This window comes from Pseudophryne corroboree, chromosome 3 (assembly GCF_028390025.1).
Source record: "Pseudophryne corroboree isolate aPseCor3 chromosome 3, aPseCor3.hap2, whole genome shotgun sequence".
NCBI lineage: Eukaryota > Metazoa > Chordata > Amphibia > Anura > Myobatrachidae > Pseudophryne > Pseudophryne corroboree.
Window position 1 is genome coordinate 370,731,095 of NC_086446.1, and position 15,525 is coordinate 370,746,619.

Genomic DNA, 15,525 nt, shown 5'->3' on the forward strand with positions numbered 1-15,525 from the left:
TGTGCGGACGAGCTGCTACACTTTCAGGTGACTAACCTGATGCAAGCTACAGAAATGGTGGAAATAGTGTTGCGCTCAATCCAATTGCCTTAATTAATTGATTAATTACCTTAATGAACCCTTAATCTAAGTAAAGTATGGGTGTAGTGGATAAAAATGTATGGAGCAAGTGGACAATTTGTGGTCCTGCGTTGGACAAATGCAATGATATCGAGACAAAATGTACTTATACTGTAAAAGGTACTGCTGTACCAATTTATTATGATCAGGCTGGCTAGAGAAATGCCATTGGTAAGGATGAGTACTTGATGGCAACGATGATATTTTTATCAGTGTCTCTCTCAGTTATGAAATCAGTCCAGGTTGCGGCGTCCCGCACTTTTGGTTATTTCAGTCTCTATTTACAGTGCACTGAAAAGTCTATAAAGTCTCTCATATAGCGCTTTATATGTAAGTAGCAATTCACGTGTCCTTCTTAGTCTTCACGGTGTGGGCATTAGCAAGTACACATGGGGGGTATGATAGGGAGGCTCCGGACTGGTCCTACCCGCCGGCCTCAGCTACTCGTGGTGAGTCCTGGTGCAGACGTCCCCTGAGAGCTGATGGGCCGGATTGGTAGTCCTGTCTAGGGTAGAGGAGAAACTCAGATAGCGCTCTACGGAGCTGCTTGCTGAGTGACTCTCGCCGCATACGGAGACTCGCTTCTTACCTTCTCCTGTGTCTGCCGCGCTCCGTCACCGGCTTCTCTGTCCTCTGTTTCTCAGCAACGTGTTCAGCTTCCGGGTTCTCCCGATCACGTGACCGGGTATTGTTAGTCTGTCAATCGCTGTCTCTGGTGCTTAAATGCGGTTCTGCAGAACTCCAATGTCTGTATGCAGGTGACTCCATTGGAGTTTTGCAGAACCGCATTTAAGCACCAGAGACAGCGATTGACAGACTAACAAGACCCGGTCACATGATCGGGAGAACCCGGAAGCCGAACTTGGCCTGAGGAAAGGGCTGATGCCCTGCAACAGCTGTAGCCTTCAATACAATTTCTGTGCAATATACTTGTCTTCAGTGCCGTTCATTCTTGGAGCTGTATGTATTTTTCTGATCTGGCACGGAGCACGCTGCGTCTAAGAGCCTGGGAGTGCCGACTGTTTTGCAAGGGTATATATATATATATATATATATATATACACACACAGAGAGAAAAAACCACAGCACTCACCACACCAGAAGCGGGGCACAGCTATGCACTTACCACTCACAGGGTGGGGTGCTTGTAACACAGCACTCTCCACCACAAAAGCGGGGTACACAGCTGTACTTACCACTCACAGGGCGGGGTGCATGTAGCCCATGACCACATCGCTCTAATAAATACAAACAAAGAACCCAGCACTCACCAAAGTAAACTCACTTATCCTCAACAATTCAATAAATAAATGATGGGGGTTTAGTTGGTGGATTGGCCAATGCACGGAAGCCTGTATACCGATTTTCAAGGTACCCCACCTTCATGCAGGTCCTACACTATCACAGAGTCTTAAAACCTGACTACCTCACTGCTGTTACACAACTCATCTGCCTGCTAGATTTAATGTGTACCTGCCACAGACTTTATGGCTTTTAAAGGCACACTAGTCACCTATTGCACTGGCTCAAAGATGATTGCTAAGAAACAGCTGAGACAGGTTCAGGATAATAAAGTCCACACAGGGGTGCATGAGAAAGCTAGTGGCCACGGTTAATAAGAGCTAACCATAGATTAACCCCATCGTATACACACAGAGAAAAAACCACAGCACTCACCACACCAGAAGCGGGGCACAGCTATGCACTTACCACTCACAGGGTGGGGTGCATGTAACACAGCACTCTCCACCACAAAAGCGGGGTACACAGCTGTACTTACCACTCACAGGGCGGGGTGCATGTAGCCCATGACCACATCGCTCTAATAAATACAAACAAAGAACCCAGCACTCACCAAAGTAAACTCACTTATCCTCAACAATTCAATAAATAAATGATGGGGGTTTAGTTGGTGGATTGGCCAATGCACGGAAGCCTGCATACCGATTTTCAAGGTACCCCACCTTCATGCAGGTCCTACACTATCACAGAGTCTTAAAACCTGACTACCTCACTGCTGTTACACACATCATCTGCCTGCTAGATTTAATGTGTACCTGCCACAGACTTTATGGCTTTTAAAGGCACACTAGTCACCTATTGCACTGACTCAAAGATGATTGCTAAGAAACAGCTGAGACAGGTTCAGGATAATAAAGTCCACACAGGGGTGCATGAGAAAGCTAGTGGCCACGGTTAATAAGAGCTAACCATAGATTAACCCCATTGTATACACACAGAGAGAAAAAACCACAGCACTCACCACACCAGAAGCGGGGCACAGCTATGCACTTACCACTCACAGGGTGGGGTGCATGTAACACAGCACTCTCCACCACAAAAGCGGGGTACACAGCTGTACTTACCACTCACAGGGCGGGGTGCATGTAGCCCATGACCACATCGCTCTAATAAATACAAACAAAGGATGCTGCTTCACAATTATGTGCTCCTCTCATGCTCGCCTGTGGCCCCCAGCTTTCACATCCTGTTGTTTTTTATTTAATGTATTCTGTTTCCTGTTTATTTAATGCAGCGCAGATAGGTAACAGGCAGTATACTGTTAAGGTGATTATAATGGCTGTTCCATTTGGGGGCGAGCAGAATGATGAGGGGAAAGTTCGAAGGCGTAGGGAAGGGCCCCCCTGTCTTAAGTTCCCCTGCCCCCCAAGGCTTAATCCGGCCCTGGAGGCGACCCTGGTACAGAGCAGGGTTGTGGACCCAGGACATCGACCTGGGTCATTTCTGTTCACACATACCAAAAACCCAGATTGATGCATGTTCACGGGCAAAAACCCAGGTTTTTGCTGTATGTCTGAAAGGGGTATGAAAGGGGTATAAGTCAGGAGAACAAAGTTGTACTCTTCAAATATAGATTTTTGTTATGACAGCAAAGTACTAGTGTATTTATGTATTTTTAGCATTATGCATTCCCATGTAAGCAGCAAAAGCAACTGAATTACAATATGAACTAATTTCATGTGACAAGAACAGGAAAAGTTCAAACTTGGGAAATAGCTCTTGTGGTTTTCCTGACCATGCAGTACATATCAAAGGACCATTTGGAAAGTAAAAGTTTGCGGTCATCCATGTTTATTTAATATAATCTACAGTATGTATACAGAAATATCTATAAAACACATCCAATTATCTGTTTTAACTGTATGAGCACTTTGTCACAAGAATAATGATCAGGAATAATTACTTTAGCAAATATAAAGCTACATTAACAAATATGATTTAAAAAATGTTTTGAATTTTTTTTTATGGCCAGTTTCGCTATAGTTGATAATGATAAAGTATTGTTTTTGCAAGGGAATGCCATTACTGGAACTCATTTACTTACATTCTGCCTGCTCTCCCATAGCTGTCCTATTGTTGCTAGTACTTTAGGTCTAGTTCAGAAAGCTGCATTTGTCAGTACAACAATGTTGCAATAAATGGCTCATCATATAGGAAGTAACAAAAAATGCCATTGTGCATATAACACTTTGTAATGTAGCTATTTCTGAACATATTCCCCAATTTACATGAGCTCTGATAGGATTGGGTAATAACACTCTTGGATTGCAGCATAGGCGGTATATTTACTAAGCTGTGAGGTTTTTTAGAAGTGGAGATGTTGCCCATAGCAACTAATCAGATTCTATTATCTTCTAGAAGCAGGTAGATAAATGTTAAGTGGAATCTGATTGGTTGCTATGGGCAACATCTCCTATTCTAACCCCCCCCCCCCCCCCGTCCGTCCGTTCTCCACTGGCACCGGCAATTGTGTGTGCACCCCCTACTGCCAATATCTGCGTCGGTGGGGGCTCGTTTGGTGTGTATGGGGCTTAAGTATACTCTCAGCAGGTTGCCTATTGCTAATTCCAGATACAATCTACATGTCAGAGCTGATAGCTTCTTTTAGTATGTACATTCTCATTTGCAACTGTTAATATGTTTGCACAGTGTGGGTGGGGACCTTGTAGTAAGGATGAGCGAACATAGGGGATCCGACCTGGGGCCTAATTCAGACCTGATCGCTCCTCTGCAAATTTCCAGAGGTCTGCGATCAGATAGCCGCCACCCAGAGAGAGGGAAAACCCGCCCTGTGCAAGTGTGTGAATGCATGCGTACACCGTGTGAAAAGTTTGCCAGACAGTGGACAGCTGCAAATCCGTTCACCACTCACTCACCATCTAATGATTTGTCCAGTCTGTGCCGTCTGTGGTCAGCCCAGGACTTACTCCTATAGTGCGCTAGACCCTCCCAGAAAACGCTTGAGAACGCCTGCATTTTTCCTGACACTCCCAGAAAATGACCAGTTACCACCCACAAACGTCTGCTTCCTTTCAATCACCTTGCGTACGCCTAGCGAACAAAATTTTTGCACCATTCTGTCGCTGTTTGGGCTTGTGCCTGCGCATTGCAGTGCATATGCAGTCAGTTGATAATCAGCCGCTGTGCGATTTCACACAACATCCATCAGGTCTGAATTAGGCGAAATGTCATCTTCCTGTTGTCGGATCTTGTGTGTTTTAACTCATATATAAAAGTCCCTCCCTGCGTTCGGGCGCCTTTTCATGAGTGAGATCCAACGGAGTGGGCAGTGTAGGCAGGGCTCTCAGTGAAAGTTAGTTAGCTAGCAGCAACAACTGTAGTGCACAGTCAGTGTCCCTTTAATTCTGGATAGGCAGCGGTACTACTGTCTGTGTGGAGGAAGGAGCATTTCATTGTGTGTGACACTGGAATATAGCAGTGCATACTCACAGTTCCCTTCAAGTCTGTATACGGCAGGCAGGGGCACTTTGCATGGAGTGGAGTAAGGTGTGTTCAGGGCAGTGGGCAAACTAAACAAAAAAAAGCTGTATTTGTGCCATTGTGGTTGTCATTACTGGTCAGTGTCACTATCACTTTCACTAAGTAAAAAAAAAGACTTTTTTTTCCAACTTCTGTGCCTTCAGCCAACACAGGTCTCAGAGAGCTCAGTGAGGCCATGCCCTTTGTTAGGTCACACCCGCTTTTCAGACAGCCACGACTCTGACGCGGGGAAGCACTGCAGATTGCACCCTAGGTGTCACCACACCCGGTGATACATTTGATACCGGTCAGTGGGTCCAGTAAACAGTGCAACAGTGCTAAATACAACAAAAGTAAACCTTCCTAGTACACACAGCGCAAGCAACAAAAAAAGGAAAGGTTACGTTCCTGATTGAATGTGTAGACTCAGATGTCCCTGTCCAGCTTTCCGAGTGTGTGGAATCCAACTCGTAAATATGAAACAGAGGAAATAAAAGGACAACCAATGTGTAGTATTTCACAACAATAAATGGATAAAAAATGTCTTTGGATGAGTAGACTTAGATATCCAGATCCAGCGTACCCCACTCACTCAGTGATAGGTGGATATATGCATATAAAGGTATCTTTATGCCATCAAATGTCGTGTCTATTCACCCTTGGAGTGCTTTGAAAAGACCGATAGGAAGGGTAAAAATCATCAATATATAAAGCGTACCCGAAGACTCACAGGAAAAGGGGGGATATGAAATATGTAAAGGTTTCTTTCAAATGTGTTATTTCAGTTGCACACAGCGTACCCCAACTCACTCTTGATGATGTGGAACAATTCCTATCAAGGTATCTTTTACTTGGTTGTCTTGGTAAGTAGTTCTGTCTTCTATGTTATACCATATATCCTCAAAGTTTTAACATGGGGAAATAAAGCAAGAAGAGGAAAAACCAATGTGTAGTATGTATCAATTGGTATAGAGGTCTGATGAATAAATCTCCTATTTAGATGTTAATTCAAGATACAGGAGAAGCAATTTGTGCTAGACTTACACTATATAAAACAGCAAATTAGATAGTGTATTAAGCCTGGTAGTAAGGTAGTGCAAAATAGGGTGGCGTACCCCAACACTCACGGCAACACCACCAGTGACAAACACATCAAGGTATCTTTTTCAAGGGTGCAGAAAGTTTTCATATATAGCGTACCAGGACTCACACGTGTAAATCATGCGCCGTTCCTATCAGGGTATCTTTATGCAATTGGTCAGGTAATTTCATTCCAAGTCGTGATTTTTCCAAAAAAATAAAAATTTATTGGACTCCACAAGCTCCACAGAGGAGTGTGCAAAAATACAACACATACATAAAAAAAGGAAAGAGAATCCAGTAAAAAATCTATTTAAAATACCGGCAACAGAAAAAAACTTGAAGTATAAAAAACAAAGTCCACATGGATTCAATTAAAAATGGCTACTCACACTCCTTGTAGTATAATCAACGCGTTTCGGTCTAATAGACCTTTATCAAGATTAGACCGAAACACGTTGATTATACTACAAGGAGTGTGAGTAGCCATTTTTAATTGAATCCATGTGGACTTTGTTTTTTATACTTCAAGTTTTTTTTCTGTTGCCGGTATTTTAAATAGATTTTTTACTGGATTCTCTTTCCTTTTTTTATGTATGTGTTGTATTTTTGCACACTCCTCTGTGGAGCTTGTGGAGTCCAATAAATTTTTATTTTTTTGGAAAAATCACGACTTGGAATGAAATTACCTGACCAATTGCATAAAGATACCCTGATAGGAACGGCGCATGATTTACACATGTGAGTCCTGGTACGCTATATATGAAAACTTTCTGCACCCTTGAAAAAGATACCTTGATGTGTTTGTCACTGGTGGTGTTGCCGTGTGTGTTGGGGTACGCCACCCTATTTTGCACTACCTTACTACCAGGCTTAATACACTATCTAATTTGCTGTTTTATATAGTGTAAGTCTAGCACAAATTGCTTCTCCTGTATCTTGAATTAACATCTAAATAGGAGATTTATTCATCAGACCTCTATACCAATTGATACATACTACACATTGGTTTTTCCTCTTCTTGCTTTATTTCCCCATGTTAAAACTTTGAGGATATATGGTATAACATAGAAGACAGAACTACTTACCAAGACAACCAAGTAAAAGATACCTTGATAGGAATTGTTCCACATCATCAAGAGTGAGTTGGGGTACGCTGTGTGCAACTGAAATAACACATTTGAAAGAAACCTTTACATATTTCATATCCCCCCTTTTCCTGTGAGTCTTCGGGTACGCTTTATATATTGATGATTTTTACCCTTCCTATCGGTCTTTTCAACGCACTCCAAGGGTGAATAGACACGACATTTGATGGCATAAAGATACCTTTATATGCATATATCCACCTATCACTGAGTGAGTGGGGTACGCTGGATCTGGATATCTAAGTCTACTCATCCAAAGACATTTTTTATCCATTTATTGTTGTGAAATACTACACATTGGTTGTCCTTTTATTTCCTCTGTTTCATATTTACGAGTTGGATTCCACACACTCGGAAAGCTGGACAGGGACATCTGAGTCTACACATTCAATCAGGAACGTAACCTTTCCTTTTTTTGTTGCTTGCGCTGTGTGTACTAGGAAGGTTTACTTTTGTTGTATTTATTCTTGTCTTTAAATGTGGTGACATTTATTTTAAACCATCAGGTACTATAGCTGCATTGCGCCACTTGAGGCACTTTCCTATCTTTCTGTTTTATTCCATATATTTCAGTGCAACAGTGCTGTCTGTTGCACTCCCAAAACAAATAAAAATGTTATTTTTATTTTCATAAGAAAGTACTGTGTGTGCGCTCAGCCAACATAGGAAGGCTGTGCTACCTTGTCTAATGGTCAGTGGGTCCAGTCAGGGCTACTGACACAATATTTGTGCAGTGCGTTGGTATGGACGAATGTAGCAAGGGCCAGTGTACTCGTGCGGTCACTGGCCCTTGCTACTAGGTGCCATGTGCCTCCTTGCCTGGGATGGGCCGGGAACCAGAGGGATCCTAATGCCGTCCCGTGGGCCGGCGGTAGCGCTGGCACCGGGCAGCACTGGGGACCTGGACCAGGCCTGGTCCGGCCCCCACCTGCCCATCTGGCTGAAAAGTTCGGCGGCAGGCGTAGGGGTGGCGGTGAATCGCCACTGTCGCTCCACGTGGGTGATGGCAGTGGGCCTGCGTCCTCCAGGTCTCACAGTGCTGCGCTTTGAATTTGGCGTCAGCTGTGAGCCAATCACAGCTCACGAGCGGGTTGCCAATCAGGAATGGCACGGTGAGCCAATCCCAGCTTGCCGTGTCATAGCTCCGCCCCCTGGCACTGGCTTGTATTAGCCAGTGCCGGGCGCGAGGCCTCAGTTCATCGGCCGGGAGGGAGCGGAGAAGAGCTCCTGAAGACTGAAGATACAAAAGGCGCCAGAAGTCCAGGAGGGCGGCGGTGAAAGCTGTTACACGCCACCGGGTGAAGGTCAAAGTGCCAACGCCCATCGGTGAAGACGCCAGAAGCCCCGGGACAGCGGTGTGCGACGGGAAAGAGCTTTCACTGGCCATCGCTGCCCAGGTGAAGACTCCTGGAAGCCCAGAGGTGGTGGGAGCTGTCCTGCCTCCGGTGAAGACCACACGGTGGGCAGGGCCGGACCAGGCTTGGTCCAGTCGCGGTCCTTAGGACGGGTAAGTCCAGTTGGTGCCCCCCTAGACCAGGAATTCGGGCACTAGGCCCGTGGGGCACAGCAGGCACTAGGCCTGTGGCGCATTAGGCAGGCACTAGGCCCAGGCAGCAATACGGGCATTAGGCCCAATAGCATTGTGCATTAGGCGGGCACTAGGCCTGGGCAGCAATACAGGCATTAGGCCCAATAGCATTGTGCATTAGGTGGGCATTAGGCTCAATAGCATTGAGCATTAGGCGGGCACTACGCCCTTAGGGATAGAATCTGACCGCCAACGGCAGCAATAGGCCAGGGCATAGTAGGCAGGAAGCCAACGTTATTGTGTGGATGATAGGATTGGTATAGGCAAGGGCACAAGGCCCAGTAGTCATGGTGCGATTAACCGCAGGAGTGGTAAGTCGGCACTAGGCTGTAGTATCTCTTGATCCGGCGCTAGGCTGCAGGTTGGATAAATCGGCTCTACGCCGCTAGTGTGGTACTGTAAGTCGGCGCTAGGCCGCGGCATCTCTGGATCCAGTGCTAGGCCACCAGACCTCTAGGTTCAGGGGGTACAGTCAGGCCCCCAGTAAAGGTAGACTGTGGTAAATGTCAAAGTTTCCCCACAGTCAGGCCCCCATTAAAGGTAAGCTGTCGGAAGTTACGCACTGGTGAGTAGCACAAGGTGGAAACAGTATAACTGTATTGTGTCATAACCTCTGCATAAGCGTCTCTCCATTGTATCACGTAAGCAGCGCCACGTCCCATGGGCTGCATTGTGTGTTCTATTACAGGAGCAAAGAAAAAGTAGGGCCAGTCATCTGGCAGGAACCCGAGGGTATAGCGGGTGCGCATAACTGTGTTTATTGTGTTTTCTGCGTATTTTGCCCCTCTACCCACCTCCCTTTTGGACGTTTTCATTCAGGCTCACACTTGGTGCTCCGCACCACTACGGGAGCACCCAGTCTGAGGCCACAAGTGCCAATGATGACCATTCACTGAGCCCAGCGGAGAACATCCCCTTCGTAGTGTGTCTCTCATTCTTTTCAGGTCACCCCAGGAAGTGCTTGTCCGGGTCTGGGACGTGTTCCAGTACCGTCTGAGTGACGGAAGGCGTGAGGTACGTAAGCCCCGCCCCTCTTACACCAGGACAGTTTAGAGAGTTAAGAGGTCCACTGTCCCCGCTACCAAATCCCATCTAGATTCCATTTTACTAGAAAAGCAATTCCCCGCCTGTACATGGACTTTATTTCGCTCACCCCCCTGTCAGCATTCTGACCGCCAGGATCCAACCGCCAGTCACCTGTACCCAACCCGCCCTAAGATGTAAAAACAGAATAATCTAATAATAAACTTCCAATTGGCACAAAAGAACTCGAACTACGGATCACACACTCTTTCATACACAAGGGCCCTCATGCCGAGTTGTTCGCTCGCTAGCTGCTTTTAGCAGCATTGCACACGCTAGGCCGCCGCCCTCTGGGAGTGTATCTTAGCTTAGCAGAATTGTGAACGAAATATTAGCAGAACTGCTACTAAATAATTCTTTGCAGTTTCTGAGTAGCTCCAGACCTACTCACAGATTGCGATCAGCTTTGTCCGTTTAGTTCCTGGTTTGACGTCACAAACACGCCCTGCGTTCGGCCAGCCACTCCCCCGTTTCTCCAGACAGTCCCGCGTTTTTCCCTGCCACGCCTGTGTTTTTTTAGCACACTCCCGGAAAACCACCACAATATTTGAGAAGTGCCAATGTACTAGGTTGCGTGGCATAGTTCGGCTGCCATCTAGGGTTACCACAGGCAGTGTCAGGATGGAGATAATCCTCTTTCCGGCTGCTCCACCTCCTCTCTCTGTGGGCTGGCCCCTCCTCTGGGACCAGCCCTACGCCCTTCTCACCACCCACTTCATATGTTCTTACCCTTTCCCCCCCCCAGCTCCCCTTCGTGCTTTCTCCCCCCAACCTTGCAGCATCCCTTCCCCCCCGCTAGATAGAATATCAGCAGTCCATAGTGACCGTCACTCCTGTACATAAATTCTGTTAATTACCCAGGTGCCTTCAATCAGGTATAGTGACAGGCAGAAATAAGGTAGCGGCACTCACAGGACTTTTTCTTTATGTTATTTTGTCCTGACGAAATTTATAATAATAAATGAAACGTTGACTACACGCTAGATGTTCCACTAAGCTGTTGGGGGCAATTATGGATCTTTGATCTAAGAAAAATTCCTGTGAGTGCCGCTACCTTCCTTTCTACCAAACTGAATTTATATCTTTCCTCCCCCCCAACCTAAAAACTTTGTGGCGCTCCTGCCCCAAACTAAAGTATTAGGCGTAGAAAAATATGGAGTGTCCCACAAGAAATTAACTAGTAGGCCTTGAAAAGCAGGATGTTAGCACTGACAGATATGCACTGGTCTCAGGCTACCACAAGCTCATACTGATCCACCACTGAACTCTGTAGCCATATATTCTAGCACAGTGAACTAAGGAAGAGACAAACCTAGGAGGAAGGCGGTGCTGCAGATTATATGGGTATGGTGAAAATGCATAATAGTTGGATGACATTGGTGACCAAAATGGCCAGAACTATATCTTCAGTGGTAAGACTACAATACAGATCTGGGGGTCACTTATGTAGTGTGGTTGGCTGATGCAGTTGGTTGATAACAACATGAATAATAACAATGCCAACTGAGTCAAAATGAAAATATTGCTAATAATATCTTCCTTCTATATTTACATATGATACGTTTATATAAAATATATGAAGTCATGAACACACATATGAAGTTACATTGTTTCTTTCATTATGTACAAAGCAGATCTGTTTATTATTTGGTTTCTTTCTACATGACACTACTCTCATAATAATATTGTGTGAAGTAGTACCTAATTAAACTTTTATATTCATGAGTTCCCTATTTTTTTAATTCTGCAACCACATGTAAGCTGTGGAAATTGCATAGTTGGAATAATGGTTCAGTAATTGGTTCCCAGCTCATCAGAGGATTTGTGTCAAGCATTTTTCTCCACATCTGTAGTGACTTTGGTTGGAACCACCCTTTGCCACTGTATTTGCTCTAGACCAAGCATGTCCAAACTGCGGCCCTCCAGCTGTTGAGAAACTACGGATCTAAAAATGTTTCACTCAAAGGGATTTAAATATGAAATATACAGTATTACAAATTCATTTTTCAAAGTAGGACAAAAAATGCAAGGGCCTATACACATTTCAAGAGGCTGTATTATATTCCTCCTCAGCTACATTTGCCAAATAGCAATCACTGCCTATCTGATGTGTTCCCTGATGTCTTTTGTTTTTTAAAGGGTTTGTCTAAACGGGGTAAATGCAGGATTTCTAGAATAGGGATTCCAAACATTGGCTGTAATTGTACTGTCGCAATACCTGTTCTCTAATTGTCAACTCAGATTACTACTATTTAAAATGACACTGTTGTATTGTGTATAGCTGTATTCAGTGTTGGACTGAGGCATGTAGGGACCACCAGGGGAATGCAGTGATAGGGGCCTGTGTTAGGGGTGTGGCCAGTCTGCAGAGGGGGTGTGGCCTGCCACCTCATTGGTTTGACTAACCATTAGAGAGTGCAACATCTGGGCCCCTTCATAAATATATACAGTAAATTCACCTGCTGCATGCATGATAATGTACCAGATTAATAACAGATTGATAACAGCAATGCACTGTCGAAAATACACCACATCAGTACACACTAGTGCTGGTAGTTTAGTAAAATGGTAAGGATGTGTACACACGGTGAGATTTCGGCTATGCCCGATTCTCGCTTTGCGATATGGACTGTGGTCGGTATTGCAAGCCTACATGACTTTGGCTAAGTGCCAATTTTGACTATACTTTTATACTAGCTGTCACGATCCGGGTATCTGGACGCCATTACTTGCCTTTCAGATGTCTCCTGAGGCTGGCTCAGCGTTGCAGGGCCGGATTTCATCTGTAATACTGATGTCCACATTCTGCTTCCCACTCCTGTCCTCTGCGGCCGGCGCCGCCATTGCTGCTAAGTTTCCACATGGATTACCAAACCAACTTTCCCTCCAAGTGACTACATGGGCGCAGTCATGTTGGATTCTGTCACCTGTTCAATTCCCACCAATCCGTTGCTCCACTGAAATCTGCATAATTGCCTAGCCAATCCCTTCCTTGCTGCAGGTATAAGTATTCTGTGCCTGAGCAAGGAAGGTGTCAGTGCTTTGGTTGTCAAACCTAGTTCCAGTCTGTCTCTCTCCTGTGGTTGTTTTCCAGGTTCCAGTTCCTGTCTCCAAGCTTCCACTAAAGAGACCCGCTCCAGTCTACCATCTGCGGTGCAGCCTGACTCTCCAGTCCTCTGGGACTCATCTGTTTCCAGCTACAGATTCACTTGCTTCCAGCACTTAGCTTCCAGCAGAGATCAGCTCTTCTTAAAGTGCCGGTACCATTTCTGCAGATTTCCATTTACCACCGGTACTATTATTTCACTGCTCTCAAGCTCCATATATCATTCATATTTCATCGCTCTCAAGCTTCATTTATTATTTGGCTGGTTCTATCCAGTAATCCACTCCGTGTCTACATCTGTCTGGTTCCAACCAGTACCCACAGCAGCCACTTTATCTACAGCAGCCCAGCTTCCCATGGAACATCAGCTGGTATGATCCTGGGCTATCTCCATTACTACAGTCGGGCCTGGTAAGGACTTTCCATCTAGAAGATAATAAGAACTGTCTCATACTATCAGAGCCCTGTGGCCATTGCCATCCTGTAGTTCCCAGGAACTGTGTCATTTAACTGCTGATTTTATGTTTCTCTTTTAGTTTGTCAAATAAACAACATTGACTTTTATCTTGGTTGTCGTGGTCACGCCTTCGGGCAATCTTCTTACATGTAACTTACATGTCCAGGGGTCTGATACAACCTCCCAGGTTTCTCTACACCTCAGCCCCTACAACTGAGGCTGCCTCCCGTCAGCTCAGGCCCTCAGTTGTGACACTAGTCAAAATTGACTTGCCTGCACAGTCTATCTAGGCTTGCGATGCCGACTTTGCGGGACCGCACATCGGTATCGCATTGAAATCGCAAGACTTTCACCTTGCGATCTGCATTAGCTTTCCTTGCGATTTTGACTATATAGTTTGTATATAAAAGAAAAAATCAATTAAATGAATTGATATTACAGTATTACAATTACACCTAGCAGATGAATATGCGACAAAGGTAAATGCCTTGACCTTATTACAACTACTACTTAAACAATATAATACTGGATCTTCACAAATTAAATTGCTTCACAAATAATGCATTCCTATTTGCTACCAAAAAATATTATCCAGCCTAAATACACTAAGCCTACACTCCCATAATTCCCTATCCCAAAGGTAAATGCACAGGGGTTAAAGTGGGCCGGAACGGGGCGGAACTGCGTTCCGTCACCTCCTTCTGGAGGCGGAACCGTTCCGCCTCCGCCAGCCCACCTTCCCCTGCTTATACCCGAACAGCTACTGCTGGTGATGCGCCGCGCTGCATATTTAAATAGACGAGGGAGGCGGGCGGCACTACAGTGACATGGCCCGCCTCCCCCATCCGATGGCAGGCTGGGAATGAGACGCGGTGACATCATGGAGGGACGTCTGCCTCGTTCCCTGCGCTGCGCCACACACGCCGCACAGAGAGCAGCAGAGGAGCTGCTGCTGGGGTCGAAGCTGGATCCATGCTGCTGGATTTACAAGGCGGTAAGCATGCTGTCGCTGCACAGATTAGGAGCGGGCACACAGATAGGAGTACTCGGCCAGCCCTACCTTACATGCAGCTGAGCCCACTCTGTTGTTGGCTGTGGGAGGTGCACACAGCAGCCCACAGGTTAGCAACAGTGGGTGAATGCTGGAGGAGGTGTGTGTGTGTGTGTGTGTGTGTGTGTGTGTGTGTGTGTGTGTGTGTGTGTGTGGAGGGGGGAGGGGGGGCTATTTATATCACATATGTCTAAAAAGTATTCTGAGGTTTGGGTTGTTGTTGTTTTTTTTTTTTTGGGGGGGGGGGGGTGTTGTCACTAGTCATTGAGAATTGCTAGGGGTGTAATTAGTGAATGTGGGTGTGGGTGCTCTGGGGTTTTTATTAATGAATGATGGTGTGGGTGCTCTGGGGTGTTATTAATGAATGTGGGTGCTTTGGGGTGTAATTAATAAATGAGGGTGTGGGTGCTTTGGGGTGTAATTAATGGGATGGCGCTGGAGAGATGAAGGCAGGGATGGCGCTGGGTAGATACAGGAATGGATGGAATTGAAGAGACAGGGGGAGGGAAGGTGTTGGAGAGACGCAGGGAGGCGGGGATGGCGCTGGGTAGATACAGGGAGGGATGGCGGTGAAGAGACAGAGGGAGGGATGGTGCTGGAGAGACTCAGGGAGGAATGGCGGTGAAGAGACAGAGGGAGGGAAGATGCTGGAGAGACGCAGGGAGGCGGGGATGGCGCTGGGTAGATACAGGGAGGGATGGCGGTGAAGAGACAGAGGGAGGGATGGTGCTGGAGAGACTCAGGGATGGCGCTGGGTAGATACAGGGAGGGATGGTATTGTAGAGACAGGGAGGGAAGGTGCTGGAGAGATGCAGGGCGGTGGGGATGGCGCTGGGTAGATACAGGGAGGGATGGTGATGAATAGGCAGAGGGAGGGAATGCTGGAGTGACGCAGGGATGGCGCTGGGTAGATACAGGGAGGGATGGCATTGAAGAGACAGAGGGAGGGAAGGTGCTGGAGAGACGCGGGGATGGCGCTCGGTAGATACAGGGAGGGATGGCGGTGAAGAGACAGAGGGAGGGAAGATGCTGGAGAGACGCAGAGAGGCGGGGATGGTGCTGGGTAGATACAGGGAGGGATGGCGGTGAAGAGACAGAGGGAGGGATGGT

At 46.3% G+C, this 15,525-nt stretch overlaps 1 long non-coding RNA gene across 1 annotated transcript in view; it reads left to right on the forward strand.

Moving 5' to 3' along the window:
- The window catches only part of LOC135057799 (uncharacterized), a 58,519-nt gene extending 45,048 nt beyond the window's left edge, over nucleotides 1-13,471 (forward strand). Inside the window, exon 2 of the long non-coding RNA XR_010244368.1 lies at nucleotides 12,896-13,471. This is a non-coding gene — a long non-coding RNA (uncharacterized LOC135057799). The remainder of the gene's footprint in view (nucleotides 1-12,895) is intronic.
- Nucleotides 13,472-15,525: the final 2,054 nt, after the last annotated feature.